Source organism: Mustela nivalis (assembly GCF_964662115.1).
Source record: "Mustela nivalis genome assembly, chromosome: 6".
NCBI lineage: Eukaryota > Metazoa > Chordata > Mammalia > Carnivora > Mustelidae > Mustela > Mustela nivalis.
In genome coordinates, this window is record NC_139025.1 from 45,968,686 (window position 1) to 45,979,863 (window position 11,178).

Genomic DNA, 11,178 nt, shown 5'->3' on the forward strand with positions numbered 1-11,178 from the left:
CTGGAGAGAGAATGCTCAATACCCACGCCTCCCCCCTCCCCACCTCCCCACCCTCTCAGTCTGTTCTTTTGGTACAGATTACTCCTCTAGCCTCAATCAGACTTTGCAGAGAGATGTGTTGCAAGACAGGACAGAGGGAAGGAGGAGTGGCTAAACCCAGATCATTTGCCATAACTATAAAAACAAGGAACAAAAGTTAAGCTGGTTGATATGCATGCTCCGTAGTCAGCAGGATACTCACAGCAGTATTTCTTGTCAGAACCCTCAGGAGCCTGAATGAAGCTCTTGTCTGACTCTCTAAACCCTGCCAGTATTGAATCCCCTGATTGTATTCCCCTGGGAGAAGACTTGGTCCTGGGTGCTGTGCCAAGGAGAGTTGAAGGTGGGGAGGCCTTCATTTCCTCCTAACCTCTCTCAATTCTTGATGCCAGGGGATCCTTAGGAGTGGTGGAACCAGTTTACATTCAAGCTTGCAAAAAGAGTTTAATTACGTTCAGGAGTTTTAATTTCTCAAAAATGTAAAATATCCTCAATTACTTCAGTTCTTACATTCCACATAAAAGTCAGAAGAAATATGCAAGTAATATACGCATATATAAGATTTATTATTTCATACCTGAAATAGTTAATTCAGAATAATCAACATTATTCTCAGGGATACTCTGATGATAGAAGTAGCCTTAGATTAATTATGAAGCTACCAGGAAGGACAGGGCTTGAAACTTACTACTCATTTGAAGAGACTAGAAACCAGAAGGCAGAGCATGAACAGGATATTATATAATAGGACACCTTTGGAATATTTCAGTACCTTTATTTTTTATTTTATTTTTTTATTTCAGCACATTTAGATCTTGTAATTTTTTATAATGAAAAAGGTGAGTCATCTGGAGTCTCAGAACAATAGTTTAGAAACACTGTTGGAGTAAAAAAATATCTGTACCCTATGAAAAGGGGCCCCCAAAAGGAAAGTGTTAGTCTGATTGGAGCCTGGGAAATGGTCCCTACAAGGCTCATTCCTCTAGTGATAGAAATGAGTGTCCAAACAACACTCACTTCTCATCCCTGTTCCATCTGAACACACCCGCAGCCCTCACTTTCTCTCGTCTTTTGTGATATACCACAGAGCTCAGTATTGGTGTGGGGGACATTGTTTTATTTCTAAGGTCATTTTGCATCTGCCTTTGTATCATTACACTTTTATAAAATTATCTCAGTAGTCACATAATTTGAAAGAATCCTAGGACATCCTCGCTACGGCTTTTCTAAGTTAAATTTCTCTAGCTTCTCATACAAAGACTCATCAACTTCCTGGTCACTCTTCCACTGTACATATTTTAATCTGTCCCCATCAGCCTTAGAAAACACTTTGAACAGAAAAATAGACTCTAGTTGTAGTGAACCAGAGCAGAAGATTGAATAAGATGTCCTCTGACCATCTTTGTCCTGCCCGTTGTAGCTCTATGGCAGTCATGCCATTTTATTGACACCCATTGCATCATTGTTCAATATGTCTCTTCCACGTGAATTGCCAAGAGTCCAGGTCTTCTTAGTTGATTTTTGGATCCTGAACTCAGATAGTTGTATTTGACAAGGTTCTTGATTATAAATAACAGAAAACAACTATGGTTCCTTAAGCAGAAGTGGAATGTATTTTGATTATCGTGGCTCCTAGAATCAAAGAAAGATAGAAATGAATCAGATAGGCCAAGGGAGGCAAGGCCCAGATGAATTTTCACCACAGGAGCAGGCTTCTCAGGACAGGCTAGTAGGGTATTCACTGCCCAAGAATGGCCTCACTACCACTGGACACCTACCATCCCTGTGCTGCATTCTGCTGGCATTAGACATGCCATCCTTCCAGACTACCCCTACCTTTCCCCCATAGAGCCATCCTGAAGCACCTAATTGACTTGAGCCTTGTCATTACCCTTTAGGATATAAAGTCCCAGGTGACAGCATTTGATTAGCTGTCTTAGATCTTGTCCCAGGGGGATGGCTGCCCTTTTAGTTTCCATGGTGGAAGAGAGGGATGCTTCCTTATCATTATCTTAGGATTCCTCCCAAAAACGAAAAGAGCTTTTAGATGCTGGGCAACCCAAATTATAAATACCTATCATGCATAAATTTTCATTTTGTTAATTTGGGTCCATCCTTTCCAAAGAACTTTGAAGGAATGATTCTGTCTAGTTAGTTTTCATTTCCAAGCTGCTGCTGCTGCTACAGAATTTTTAAGCTCGCTTTTTGTATTTCTTCAGACTCCAAGGCTTGCACAGGATAGCGTCAGAAGGGTTTGAGGACCACATACTGATCTCCAGCTGTAGTCCTCCCACTTGCCTCATCATCCGGTACACACACCTTCATCCTGCCACTTTTTTCTTTTTTTTAAGATTTTATTTATTTATTTGATAGAAACACAGCGAGAGAGGGAACACAAGCAAGGGGAGTGGGACAGGGAGAATAGGCTTCCGCAGAGCAGGGATCCCGATGCAGGCTCGATCCCAGGACCCCGGGATCATGACTTGAGCCAAAGGCAGATGCTTAATGAACAAGCCACCCAGGCACCCCCATGCTCGCACTTACATAACCGTTATTTTAAAAGGTTTTATCAGATGCCTTGCTCAAATCTAGACACACTAGATCTCTACCAGTATCCTTATCTACCAATCTATTAAACCTATCAGTTTTGTTAGTTAATGTGTTCTGTCCAGCAGCCACCAGAGGTATGGAGGCAAGAAGGTCAGATGACAAGGATTTAAAGCATAAAGTTTCCATTCTTCATGTCCCAAAGGTAATAGGCATTAAAGAGTAAGCTATTGAATTTTAACTTCACAGTAGTATTTTTCTCTAATTATGTATTTTTCTTTTTATTTTTTTTACTAATCTCAGTGACCAAATATGATTAAAGAAGAAATCAGCTTTCCTATCTCATTGGAAGTGATTGTGTTTGGGGTGCCTGGGTGGCTCAGAGGGTTGAGACTCTGCCTTCTGCTCAGGTCATGATCTCAGGGTCCTGGGATAGAGCCCCACGTCAGGCTCTCCACTCAGCGGGGAGCCTGCTTCCCTTTCTCTCTCTCTGCCTGCCTCTCTGCCTACTTGTGATCTCATTCTCTCTCTCTGTCAAATAAATAAATAAAATCTTCATTAAAAAAAAAAAATGGGGGCGCCTGGGTGGCTCAGTGGATTAAGCCGCTGCCTTCGGCTCAGGTCATGATCTCAGGGTCCTGGAATCGAGTCCCACATCGGGCTCTCTGCTCAGCAGGGAGCTTGCTTCCCTCTCTCTCTGGCTGCCTCTCTGTCTACTTGTGATTTCTCTCTGTCAAATAAATAAATCTTTAAAAAAAAAAAAAATGATTGTGTTTAAAGGGGACTCTATTACCAAAGCAGGAAGTAAGCTCCAGGACATTTTCTTCCCACATGGCTTAGAGGGCTATTCTTATAATATTTCTGTAAATTTGAAATTATTTAATATAGATATTAGCATTAAAAAATATCACAGAGGCTATTAGAAAAACCAGGTTAAAAAATGATACCCCAGGGTGCGTGGGTGGCTCAGTGGGTTAAGCCTCTGCCTTTGGCTCAGGTCATGGTCTCAGGGTCCTGGGATCGAGCCCCGCTTGGGCTCTCTGGTCAGCAGGGAGCCTGCTTCCCTTCCTCTCTCTCTCTCTCTCTCTCTCTCTCTGCCTGCCTCTCTGCCTACTTGTGATCTCTGTCTGTCAAATAAATAAATAAAATCTTTAAAAAAAATGATACCCCAATACCCAATGAATGAAATGAACACATAGTTTTTAAAAGAGTAAAACAAATATTTACCTACGATAATCAAACAGGGAGGGAGCTTCACCAAATGCCATGAATTTCACTAACTAATTGTCAAGTAAGGCTCTTGAGCCATACACATTACTAATAATTTAATCCCAGTTTAAATGATTAATCCTGGTTGTTAAATAAAACTAAAGGTATTCCTCCCACCACTCCCCAAGAACAGGGTACAAACTCCAACAGGGTGAAAGAGAACTGACACAGGCTATTTAACAAAATTTTGGAAAAGCAGAGCACAAACCTTCTAAGACTACATATTGTCTAGTTGATGCATATCTCCTCCATCCCCTACCATCACCTCAAGTCACAGAAAAGTGTGAAGACCCAAAATTTCCAGCCCTCAGATTGTGGTATAGAGAGGAAAACAAACTGGAACAAACTGGTTTTGGATATTTCTAGAGTAGAAAGAATCCTGACTCAAAGCAAATAGAAATTAGAAAATCTAGATAGAATGTGAGCAGAATGAAAAAAAAATTAGAGAACTATTTCACAAATATACTTGCTATTTAACAATTCAAAGAAAAAACAAAAACAAAATAACATAAATGTAATAGATAACAGGAGCTTCCAAATTAGAAAAACCCTAGAAGTAAGGGGGTTGCCTGCAAGAGCTTTAAACCACAAAACATTTTAAGAACATGAATTATATGGAACATGAGTTTAAATACCCTGTGATAAAAGAAGAAAAAGTAGAGCTGAAAAAAAAAAAAGACAAAACAACATAATTACAAAACTAGTGAATAAAGTAAAAACAGCAAGGAACAGTTAGAACAGCTAAAACTTGAATTACAACACAGAGCAAAAGTTAAAAAAAAAGTTAGATATAACCACAGTAAACACAGGTTAAAAAAAAAAAAAGGAACTAAGAGATTAAAGTTAGTAGAATGGAGGTAGATAGTGGGGACCGGATAAAAGTGATCTCGTGTGATGAAAAATGGTGTCTTGAAGTATTAAACCCATCAAATTAAAACTACTCAAGAGAATGTCCCTGAAATAAAAGTAGATCTGCTGTATTAAAGAACACATTGCATGTCAGAGAACTTCCACAAGGACTGCTCAACCCTGAGGCCCATCTTGCCTATATACTGAAGTTCAAAAGTAAAGAAAGAGTTCTTCATGCCTTCAGACTGATGATATCAAATTATCTGCAGGGGATGTAGTGACCTCAAAATACAGTGGCAAAAGGCAGGAGCAATGACAAAACGTAACCCAAGAATATCTTAACAAAAGGAGTTGTCACTCAAGGAGATAGACTTTCCAAAACATGAAAAGAAAAGGAAACCCAGCACCCATGAACCTCTCTCAAAAAGAAAAATAAAAAATCATAATGATAGGCTGGCCATTAAGACAGGAATTTAAGGGGGGCAAGGGGGACAGAGAAGCCAGGGGAAGAGGGGAAGAGGGGAAGGAGAAGAGGCTCTGGGTGAACACCAAACCCATTTAAATATAGACCAGTACAAACCAGTGGACTGTCATAACGCTGATGTCACAAACATGTCAGTATAAAAATACCATAAAAGTCAGAGGAAGGGGATGCAGGGATGGGGGTGAGAACATTGTCTTTTATAGCAGAGATCAGTGTTCAAAAAAATGCAACATTCAGAACACTTCAATCTACAGTAGAGCTTTTAGAGGTTAGTATTTCTCAAAAGAAGAAAACTATTGAAAATTTAGCAATTCTTTCTAAGAGTCTGGGTGGCTCAGTGGGTTAAGCCTCTGCCTTCAGGTCAGATCATGAGCTCAGGGTCCTGGGATCTGTTATGCTCCAATAATGGGTCCGTGATTAAAGGAGCGAGACTGATATAAAGCGAAGGTCAAGCAAAGCTTTATTTCGCACCAAGCATCAAGAATCTAACCAAGCGTTTGGGGACGCACCTCTTACAAGAGAGGGCGACCCCTCTCTGTTTCACAGACTAGCTTTTAAGGACAAAGGCCATGCGGTCGGGCCTGGCCACGCACAGGTGGCCAATGAGATTGTAACACACACAGGAAACTCCACAGTGATGCTAGGTGACCAATTGAGTTACAATTTACCCTAGTAGACATTTGAGCCAGCCTATTACACCTTGATTGGGATTGGCTCCCAAAAGGCTCCCAAAGGGCGGGGCCCATACTCCTTGGTAACCAGGGAGACGGTATGCATCCCCCCACTGATGGATGTCTCCACCTGGCCTGACCCACCTTTGTATCTGGGCTTTGTTACCTGAAGCTGGTTTCTGGGACTTGTCTCCAAGTAAATCCCCTGAGGGAAGGGGAGCAGGGACAGTTTCTAAATAGGTCCTTACAGGATCCAGCCCCCCCATCGGGCTCTCTGCTCAGCAGGGAGCCTGCTTCCCCTTCTCTCTGCCTGCCTCTGCCTACTTGTGATGTCTGTCTGTCTGTCTCTCTCTCTGTCGAATAAATAAAATCTTTTTTCAAAAATTAGCAATACTTTCACTTGGCTTCAGTTTGGTTTAGTGTTAAATCCAAGTGGTTTCCTTCTATGAAATCCAAGTAGAACTAAATTGAGTATCATTATTTGTCTGACAGCAAAGGAAGTATAATGTGATGGTGCATACCTGGGCAGTTAGGACGATATAGTGAAGATTAAATGTCCCCCCCCCCTTAAAAAATGTGCATTTATTTCATTATGTTCATATCTACCAAGCCAGTGGTTTCAATTCATGCTTTACATAGATATGGCCAAAATTCATCAACCTGTGTACTTAAAATGGGTGTATTTTATTGTAAATAAATGTACCTCAATAAAGTTGCTAAAGTTATAAAGATTATTTAAAATTATGCCCCCTTGAGTCCACATAGAGAAGCAGGGAAGAAATAAAGATTAAAAAAGAAGAAGAAGAAGGAGAAGAAGAAGAAAGAAAGTGGATGTGACATTTCTCATGCATTCCTGGCTGCCCTAAGACTAAGGAGAGGAACAATAAATAGTTAAACTTACAGAAATCACAATCCTGCAAGACATGAGTCTTCCTCAGTTTACAAATGTCTTCGTGATCTACAAGAACAAAGCATTTCTATCAATAACCTAGCTTCCAGAAGAAAATGTAGATACAATTAAATGCTCTTATAACCCTCAGCCCATTAACAGACACTTGAAGTGGGCAGAGTATAATGTTCCTCAAGGAAGTTTCCAACTATTTTCATGTTAATGCCTTACTAGAGGGGTAAACCTTAACTTGACCATGACAAAGCCTCAAGTATCTTGTAGGACCTCTTTAGCTTATGAAAGTTCTTTTGGAAACTTCCCTTTTTGCTTACCTCCCCCAACCCCATAGTATATAATCAGCTACCCCTCACAACCCTGGGAAAGCAGCTCTTTCCGCCCTGGGGTCCTGTCCTGGGACTTTAATAAATCACCATTTTGCACTGAAGATCTCTCAGGAATTCTTTCTGAGTCGTCCACTCCGGACTCCACCCCACCAAACCTCACCTGTATTCTAAAACCACATCAAATTGACCTGACCATAAATTGTATACAGCTCTATAGCAAGTGGGGAGGGGAATAAACTAACAAAATAAAGCCAGTGAATTAAAGGTGACCTAGTGTTTGAAACAAAGAACACTTCTGGATGAGACTCATGTTATCTGCTTTCTAGAGTGGCTTCAACCCCATCCTTCCCAGACAGATGGAGATGGTCACCAGATGGCGGCTAGTGCTTCTGGATGTGTGAATGGGCCTTGCTGGGGCTTGGACCAGCCCCTGAGTAGGCCTCCCTTCATCTCCCAGTCCCGCTCAAGTTACCAGCAGGCCCAAACAGCTGGCTGCGGTCCTGCCAGCACAAAACCTCTCCAGTTTTCCTAACAATCTCCCTCTCTTTCCTGCAACGTTTTGGCAGCTGTGGTGGGTGGCGGGGGCGGGGGGCTTTACTCCTCACTTTCAACTTGCCTAATGCTTGCAGCCACAGGGGAGACCCAAACCCTGCAGAATATCCCGGAATGCAAAGCATTTGCAGTGAGTCACAGCTGCCGAGGTGCCAGCAAGGGCTGTTCCAGACTTGGAAGGGGGGTGGGTGGGGATGGTCAGTCGAAGCAGCTGCGCTTCTGTCGAAGGCTGGCCCGGGGGAAAGAGGAGTGGCAGCACTGGCTGGCTTGAGAAAAGGGCTGGATTGAGAAAAGACACCAACCAGGGAAAGGGTGCTTGGGGACCGCTCCTCCGCAGCTTCCCCACCTGCTTTATGTGGAGTCACCAGCTCTTCTAAGTCACATTCTCATTGTCCAGACATTTCCACAGGGGTGGGGGGGAAGCCTTCTGGAATAGAAAGGACAGAGAGTTGGTTTTTGGAAGATGATCCCCGACCGTCTTCTAACCAACAGTCATAAAAAGCTGAGCCCACTGAGCTTTGCAATATACTATTTTAAGAAATGCAGTGGGCGTTCTCTCCTTTTTGCCAACAGAGGGGGCATTCACTGGCTCCCGTGGACGGAAAGGACTACTCCCTTTTAAATTCTGGACGGAGCACTTGGGTGTCAAAACATTACCTCTTTTAAACTATTTTATTAATAACTATGAATAGAGGATACATTCATAATATTTATTCAAAATATTTTTTAAAAATATAAGAACTACATGGCTCTCACTTTGCCCCACCCTGGCCACCTACTTCTCCACTGTGTATTTTTCCAGAAGTGTTCTTTGCATGTACCAACATGTCTGATCTATGTAAATTTCTGTGCAAATAGCATACATTACACAATGTTTCATTCTTTGTTTTTAACAACCTTGGAAACAGTTTCATATCAGTACAAATAGAACTCCCTTGTTTATTTGTTCATTTAACAGTACCCTAAATATTTAGCAGTACCCTGTTAACAAACACCAGTTATTCTCAATCTTTGCCCATACAAACTGTGCTCCAGTGAATATCTTTGAATATATGTGCAGGTCCATATATATGTCAAATTACTAGAGCCAGGATTGCTATGTTATGTTTTGACATTTTGTTATTGGCTTTTTAAGATTTTATTTATTTATTTGACAGAGAGAGAGATCACAAGTAGGCAGAGAGGCAGGCAGAGAGAGAGGAGGAAGCAGGCTCCCCGCTGAGCAGAGAGCCCGATGGGGGCTCGATCCCAGGACCCTGAGATCATGACCTGAGCCGAAGCCAGAGGCTTTAACCCACTGAGCCACCCAGGCACCCCATTAAGATTTTATTTTTAACTAATCTCTATGCCTGACGTGGGGATCGAACTTACAACTCCAGCATCAAGAGTCTCTCCACCTACTGGGCCATAATACATAATATAGATGCCCTGTATTATGACATTTTGATAATTTGTCAAATTGTCCTTCATAGAGCTTATACCAGTGTATATTCACATGCATGAGTGTTTCTGCTTCCCTTATTCCTCAGCACAGAATTATCCAACTTTCTTACCTTTGCCCCTTGATAGGTTCAAATACGGCATCTTACCATTATCAAATACGGTTTCTTACTATAAGTGAGGCTAAGAATCTTTATGCATGTTTGAGATGCACTGGTATTTTCTGTTCTGTGGGCTATGTTCTCTGCCCATTCTCTATTGTACTATTGGTTCTGATTCATTGAGCTCTTTGTCAATGTACATATAGAGAAAATTATTTTCCGGTTCATTTTTCTTCTCCCCATATGTACAATGTTTATTCCATATAGAACTCTTCTTACTTTTCTGCTGAAGTTACCTTTTCACTCCTGGCATCTAGAAAGTTTAGCATTTGATAGTATTTCCCCTGAAATTATGATATTTTCCCCCCATATTTTCTATATAACATGTATTATTTTGCCCTTAGCCTTTAAATTTGTGATCCAGCAGAATTTACTGTAGAGGTGGGATCTAGGCTTCATCTGTATCTTTCTCCAGATGGCTATCCAGTTGTTCCAACACTATTTACTGAAAAATCCAATCATCCCCTCACTACACTGAAATGCTACCTTTATAAAAAACCTGAATTTTCAAGTTAATTTGTATAGGAATTTATTGCTGCATAACGAATCATCCTAAATTTAGTGACAAAAAATAATACCCTTTTATTACCCTGTAGTTTCTGTGGATCAGGAATCCAGGCCCATGTTAGATGGGTCCTCTGTGTTAGGGCCTTTCACAAACCTGCAAAGGGTCAGCTGGGGCCGAGGTCTTATCTGAGGCTTGATTGGAGGACATGCTGCCAAGCTCACATGGCTGTTGGCAGGATTCAGTTCTTTGTAGGTTGTTAGGCTGGGGGCCTGGCTTCTTGCTGGTATCTGCTGGAGGCCACTCTGAGTTCCTTGCCTCCCTATATGATAGCTCACTTCAGCAAAGTCAGCAAAGAGAGAGTCAATAGAGTCTGCTGGCAAGATGGAAGTTATCATCTTATCTAGTCTTTTCTAATGTACAGAAGTGACATTCTACCATCTCTGTCCCATTTTGTTGGTTAGAACAAATCACACATCCCACTCACACTCAGAGGAAGGGAATTACACAGGGGAGTGAATACTAGGATAGGGCTGTTCGGTGGGGGCCATCCTAGAGTCTGTCTGCCCTCTGGCCCCAATGATTCATGTCTCTCTCACAAGCAAAATGCACCCAACCCGTTCTCAAGTTCTCCAAAAGTCTCATCCCCTTACAGCATCACTTGGAAGTCTGGAATCTCATCATCTAAACCAGGCCAGGTGTGGTCAAGGCACCTCCTATGCAGCTTATTAAACCCAGCTCCTGAGGTACTATTCCTCCCCATCTGTAGACCTGTGAAACTAGTGGAACCTGTCACTTGTCCATGCACCTGACAGACAGTGGTGGGACTGGCAAAGGATAAAGGCTGAAAACACTCCCATTCAAAAAGGAAGAAAATGGGAGGTACAAAAGAGTCATTGTCCATAGCAATTCACAGGTTTCGGTCTGTTCAAAATTTCCATATCATACATATGTTGGTACACACACACACACACACACACACACACTGTGCTTACTAAATTCCAAAAACTTTTCTATGTGCTTTATATATAAACTTATTTAGCCCTACAACAGCCCTAGGAGGGTAGGTACTATTATTATCCTAATCTTACGTAAGAGCAAAATGAAGTACAGAGAGGTTAAACAAGTTTCCAAGGTCCTACTGCCAATAAGTGACAGAGCCAGACATGGGGCAAGTATTCCTGGAAGAACAATTTGTAGGAGGCTTGGGTGAAGGAGGAACTAAACCGGTGCTTTCAGCTGGCAATCATTCTTCCTGGTTCCTTATAACACAAAATTGTGTGTGTGCGCGTGTATGAGATGATTTAGCCTTTCTACTCCCCAGTCAGCAGCGATCAACAAATGTGGAGCTGTTCACAATTCATAGGTATTTTTTCCCTACCCTCCCTACTTCACTGACAGCTTTCTGTAAATATGGCAAGAGTATAT